This window comes from Theropithecus gelada, chromosome 6 (assembly GCF_003255815.1).
Source record: "Theropithecus gelada isolate Dixy chromosome 6, Tgel_1.0, whole genome shotgun sequence".
NCBI classification, from domain to species: domain Eukaryota; kingdom Metazoa; phylum Chordata; class Mammalia; order Primates; family Cercopithecidae; genus Theropithecus; species Theropithecus gelada.
The window spans coordinates 173,252,366-173,258,681 of record NC_037673.1 but is presented as its reverse complement, the minus strand read 5'-3'; the positions used below and the strand labels follow the sequence as shown (position 1 = coordinate 173,258,681).

The window sequence follows — 6,316 nt, the reverse complement described above, 5'->3', positions numbered from 1 at the left end:
GGGATTACAGACGTGCACCACCAAGCCTGGCTAATTTTTGTATTTTTAGTAGAGCCACGTTGGCCAGGCTGGTCTCAAACTCCTGACCTCAGCTGATCCACCCAGCCTCCCAAAGTGCTAGGATTATACGCATGAACCACTGTGCCTGGCCCCCCCCCCCCCCCCCCCCCCCCTGGCCTGGTTTTTCCCCCCCTTCCCCCCCCGCCCGCCCCCCCCCCCCCCCCGCTTTTTTTCCGGTATAAGATCTCCCTCTGTCACCCAGGCTGGAGTGCAGTAGTGCAGCCTTAAACTCCATGGCTCAAGCAGTCCTCCTGCCTGAGCCTCCGAAGTAGCTAGGACTATAGGCACATACTAACAAGCCTGGCTAGTTTTATTATTAATGTTTTGTAGAGATGGGGGTCTCACTATGTTGCCCAGGCTGGTCTGGAACTCCTGGCCATAAGTAATCCTCCTGCCTTACCGATTTTTAAGAGCCTGTTTAAACGTCTATTTTGAATGGGCACAAATGAGTTTTTACTTTTTTGAATATCATTATGGAATAACTGATTTTTTTCATTGATTCAGTGTGTTTTCTTTTTGTGTGCTTTTTGGGTTCTTTTTTTTAGATAGGGTCTAGCTCTGTCACTCAGGCTGGAGTGCAGTGGCACAATCACATCTCATTGCAACCTCCACCTCCTGGGTTCAAGTGATTGTCTTGCCTCAGTCTCCTGAGTAGTTGGGATCACAGGTGCCTGCCACCATGCCCGGCTAATTTTCGTATTTTTAGTAGATACAATGTCTCCATGTTGGCCAGGCTGGTCACGAACTCCTGGCCTCAAGGGATCCGCCCGGCCTCCCAAAGTGCTGGGATTACAGGCGTGAGACACTGCACCTGGCCCTGAAGTCAGGTTCGAAGTCAGTAAGACTCCATGACCCATTGAATGTGTGGTGAAAGGGGCTTTGTGGTGGTCTAGGAGGCTTATAGCTTGAGGAAAAGAGTGGATAGTAATGTAACTAAGAGAGACAAATAATGTGTTAAATATACAGATTTCGAGGGGAAGATAATAAATTTGGCTGTGAATGTTCTGAGTTTTAACTTTACGTGGGACATACAGGTAGAAAAGTCAAGTAGGCAATTGAGATTCGATGCTAGGAACCAGAACAGGAAAAACAGATTTGGATGTCAGTCACCAGGATGTAGAAAATCTCCCTAAACAGAGCACTGGGAATCCCAGACCTGCAGTGGTTGGCCTGAAATCACTGTGACCACCTAGCTTGAACCTTCAGTCATTTCCTGATGTTTTGAAAAATAGTGTGATCAGCTTCAGGAGGTTGGAGGACATGAGTGAAGTGACAGTTGTCTCTTTGCTGCTTTTGTCACTTTTTTTTTTTTTTTTCTGAGATGGAGTCTCGTTCTGTCGCCCAGGCTGGAGTGCAGTGGCACGATCTCGGCTCACTGCAACCTCCACCTCCTGGGTTCATGCCATTCTCCTGCCTCAGCCTCCCGAGTAGCTGAGATTACAGGCGCCCACCAGCACACCCAGCTAATTTTTTGTATTTTTAGTAGAGACGGGGTTTCACTATGTTGGCCAGACTGGTCTCGAACTCCTGACCTAATGATCTGTCTGCTTCGGCCTCCCAAAGTGCTGAGATTACAGGTGTGAGCCACCGAGCCTGGCTGCTTTTGTCTCTTGGGCTTTTGGGTTGCCCTATTTAATGTAAAGTACCATGCAAAAAACCAAAAAAAACAAAAAAGATAGGATATTGATAAATTTAGAGAACAGGTGATGTGAAAGCTTAGTTCCAAAGAATGTTTTGTTTATTACACAAAATTTTTTTACTTTTCTCTTTTGAGAAGGGTCTTACTCTATTGCCCAGACTGGAGTGCAGTAGGATGATCACAGCTCACTGTACCCTCGACCTCCCAGGCTCCAATGATCCTCCCACCTCAGCCTCACCAGTAGCTGGGACTACAGGCGGGCACCACTACACCCAGCTAATTTTTGTATTTTTCGTAGAGATGGGGTTTCGCCATGCTGCTTAGGCTTGTCTCGAACTCCTGGGCTCAAGAGATCTGCCCCACTTGGACTCCCAAAGTGCTGGGACTACAGGCATGAGCCACTGTGCCCAGCCTATTACACACAATTCTTGGACCTCCCTTATCTTGTAAGAGAGACCTATTTATTTATTTATTTATTTATTTATTTATGAGACGGAGTCTGGCTCTGTCGCCCAGGCTGGAGTGCAGTGGCCGGATCTCAGCTCACTGCAAGCTCCGCCTCCCGGGTTTACGCCATTCTCCTGCCTCAGCCTCCGGAGTAGCTGGGACTACAGGCGCCCGCCACCTCGCCCGGCTAGTTTTTTGTATTTTTTAGTAGAGACGGGGTTTCACCGTGTTAGCCAGGGTGGTCTCGATCTCCTGACCTCGTGATCCGCCCGTCTCGGCCTCCCAAAGTGCTGGGATTACAAGCTTGAGCCACCGCGCCCGGCCTATTTATTTATTTTTTATTTTTTACATTTATTTATTTATTTTTGTAGAGATGAGTCTCACTATGTTGCCCACACTGATCTTGAACTCCTGGGCTTAAGTGATCGTCCTGCCTCTGTCCCCAAAGTGCCGGGATTACAGGCATGAGCCGCAGTGCCCCGCCAAGGCAAGATCTATTTTTTTTTCTTTCGAGATGGAGTTTCACTCCTATTGCCCAGGCTGGAGTGCAATGGTGTGATCTTGGCTCACTGCGACCTCTGCCTCCCGGATTCAAGAGATTCTCCTGCCTCACAGCCTCCTGAGTAGCTGGGATTACAGGTGCCCGCCTCCACGCCCAGCTAATTTTTGTATTTTTAGTAGAGATGGGGTTTCACCATCTTGGCCAGACTGGTTTTACACTCCTGACCTCAGGTGATCCACCCGCCTCGGCCTCCCAAAGTGTTGGGATTACAGGTGTGAGCCACCGCACCTGGCTAAGAAGATCTATTTTTAAATTAAGAGTGTCAGTTACAAATGACTGAAACCTAACTTGAACTAGCTTAAGCAAAAAATAAAAAATAAAATAAAATAAATAAATAAAAATACTGGCTCATGTAACTCAACCACAGGAAGGGCAAGAGTAGCTGGAATAATGGCTCCCCAAGATGTCCAAGTCCTAATCCCCAGAACCTGTGAATGTTACTTTGGCAGAAGGGACTCTGTAGATGTGATTAAGTTTAGGGTCTTGAGATGGGGAGATTATCTGTGTGGGCAGGATGTAATCACAGTCCTTATAAGAGGGATGCAGGAGGAGTCAGTCAGAAAGAGAAGAGGATGTAATGATGGAAGCAAAAATTGGATTATTGCACTTTGGAGATGGAGGAAGGGGCCACAAGACCAAGAATGAAGGTAGCCATCAGAAGATGAGTAAGGTAAGGAAATGGATTTTCCCCGGAGAGCCTCCAGAAAGTAGCAGCTCCGCCAACACCTTGACTTTCAGCCCAGCGAAACTGATTTCAAACTTCTAACATTCAGAACTGTAAGAATAAATCTGTGAGGCTGCACGTGGTGGCTCACACTTGTAATCCTAGCACTTTGGGAGGTTGAGGCGGCCAGATCACTTGAGCCTAGGAGTTCAAGACCAGCCTGGGCAACATGGCAAAATTCTGTCTACAAAAACAAAAATTAGCTGGATGTGGTGGCAAGTGCCTGTAATCCCAGCTACTAGGGAGGCTGGGGTGGAAGGATCACTTGAGCCTGGGAGTTTGAGACTGCAGTGAGCCATGACTGTGCCACTGCATTCCAGCCTGGGCAACAGAGACTCTGTCTCAAAAAAAAAAAAAAAAAAAAGTGTTTTAAACCACTAAATTTGAGGAAATCTGTTGTAGCAGCCATAGAAAGCTAATATGAATACATTGCCTCCCTAGCCTTTGGCTTTCTTTTTATTAATTATATATTTTAATCAAATGAACAAAATACCTGTAAACTAAAAATCTTGAGCCCCCAACCGATGGAACGGACCTCCTCTTGGCCAAGGGGAACCCAAAGAAACCTTAAAGAAACCAAGTTCCAGCCGGGCGCAGTGACTCTCGCCTGTAATCCCAGCACTTTGGGAGGCCGTGGCGGGCGGATCACGAGGTCAGGAGATTGAGACCATCCTGGCTAACACAGTGAAACTCCGTCTCTACTAAAAATACGAAAAATTAGCCAGGCGTGGTGGCGGGTACCTGTAGTCCCAGCTACTGGGGAGACTGAGGCAGGAGAATGGCGTGAACCTGGGAAAAGGAGCTTGCAGTGAGCCGAGATTACACCACTGCACTCCAGCCTGGGCAACAGAGCGAGACTCCGTCTGGGGGGGAAAGAAACCAAGTTCCCAGCCATATAGGATGGGAGGTCAGACACGCCTCATTGTACCCCCTCCCTTTTGTTGTTTAGACACAACGGACCAGTATTAACATTTAAATAGAGATCAGAAGACTGAACAGACTCTGCGTGGCAATAAGATACCAAATTGTAAATAAGACTTAAGGCTATGCCAGGCAAGGGTTAAGTCATACACCTGAACAGCTTAGTTCTTCTCCAGTGTCTCTTCTTGGAGTTGTACATTATTTTATTTTATTTTAGAGACAGAGTCTTGCTCTATCACCCAGGCTAGACTGCAGTGGCGGGATCTCGGCTCACCCGCCTCTCGGGTTCAAGCAATTCTCCTGTCTCAGCCTCCTGAGTAGCTGAGATTACAGATTCCTGACACCATGCCCGGCTAATTTTTGTATTTTTAGTAGAGATGGGGGTTTCACCATGTTGGCCAGGCTAGTCTTGAACTCCTGACCTCAAGTGATCTACCCGCCTCAGCCTCCCAAAGTGCTGGGAGTAGAGGCGTGAGCCACAGCACCCAGCTGTAAATGATTTTATTACCAGTTTTCATGTGAATCCACTGGGGAGTGGGCAAAATTTGCTTTTGTTTATTGGTCAGGAATTGCTTGATCCTGAAAATCTTGTGAAAAGACATGGCAAGGTTTGGAGTCAACCTCCGTAGACTACGATGGCAGACAAAGGGAGAAAGAGCTCATGGTAGTTTTGATATGACTAATGATATTATGTATCTTTTCATGTAGTTATTGGACATTTGAATACATTATTTGGAGAGATGTCCATTTAAGACCTTTGTGGCCAGGCACAGGGGCTCTTGCCTGTAATCCCAGCACTTTCGGAGGTTGAGACAAGAGGATAGTTGCCTATGCTTTTTTCCCAGTTGTTTTTTTGTTATGGTAAAATACACATAACATAAAACTTACCGCTGTAACCATTTTAAGTGGCCAGTTCAACAGTATTAAATACATTCATAATGTCGTATAGCTATCACCACCATCCATCTCCAGAACGCTTCATCGTGTTGCCTGTGCTTTTGATGTCATATTCAAGATATTATTGCCAAATCTAAGGTCATGCAGATTTTCCCATATGTTTTCTTCTAAGAGTTTTTTTTTTTTTTTTAATTATTATTAGTTTTTTAAATACAGGGTCTCACTCTATTGCCTAGGCTGGAGTACAGTGGCTCAATCATAGCTCACTGCAGCCTGGAACTCCTAGGCTCAAGGGATCCTCCCATGTTAGCCTTCTTAGTAGCTGGGATTACAGGTGCACACCACTATACCCAGCTAAGTTTTAAATTTTTTTGTAGAGATGGAGTCTCACTACGTTGCCAGGCTGGAGTACAGTGGCTATTCACAGGCATGATTATAGTGTACTACATCCTTGAACTCCTGGGCTCAAGTAATCCTCTTACCTCAGTTCCTGAGTAGCTGGGACTACTGGTATGTATTACTGTGCCCAGCTTATAGTGTATTCATTTTAAATTACACAGTAGAATTACACAGTAGTGGTTCTTTTTTTTTCTTTTCTTTTTTTTTTTTTTTTTTTTTTTTTTTTTTTTTTTTTTTGAGACGGAGTCTCGCTCTGTCACCCAGGCTGGAGTGCAGTGGCCGGATCTCAGCTCACTGCAAGCTCCGCCTCCCGGGTTCACGCCATTCTCCGGCCTCAGCCTCCCGAGTAGCTGGGACTACAGGCGCCCGCCACCTCGCCCGGCTAGTTTTTTGTATTTCTTAATAGAGACGGGGTTTCACCGTGTTAGCCAGGATGGTCTCGATCTCCTGACCTCGTGATCCGCCCGTCTCGGCCTCCCAAAGTGCTGGGATTACAGGCTTGAGCCACCGCGCCCGGCCCTTTTTTTTTCTTTTCTTCCCACCTCAGCCTCCCAAGTAGCTGGGACTACAGGTGCAAGCCACCAAGTCCAGCTAATTTTTGCATTTTTTGTAGAGATAGGGTTTTGCCATTTTGCCCAGAATGGTCTCGAACTCCTGAGCTCAAGTG

At 46.6% G+C, this 6,316-nt stretch overlaps 1 pseudogene; it reads right to left on the bottom strand.

Annotated features, from left to right (window-relative positions):
* Window positions 1–4,492: 4,492 nt before the first annotated feature.
* On the bottom strand, window positions 4,493–4,955 carry LOC112627111 (annotated as a pseudogene).
* Window positions 4,956–6,316: the final 1,361 nt, after the last annotated feature.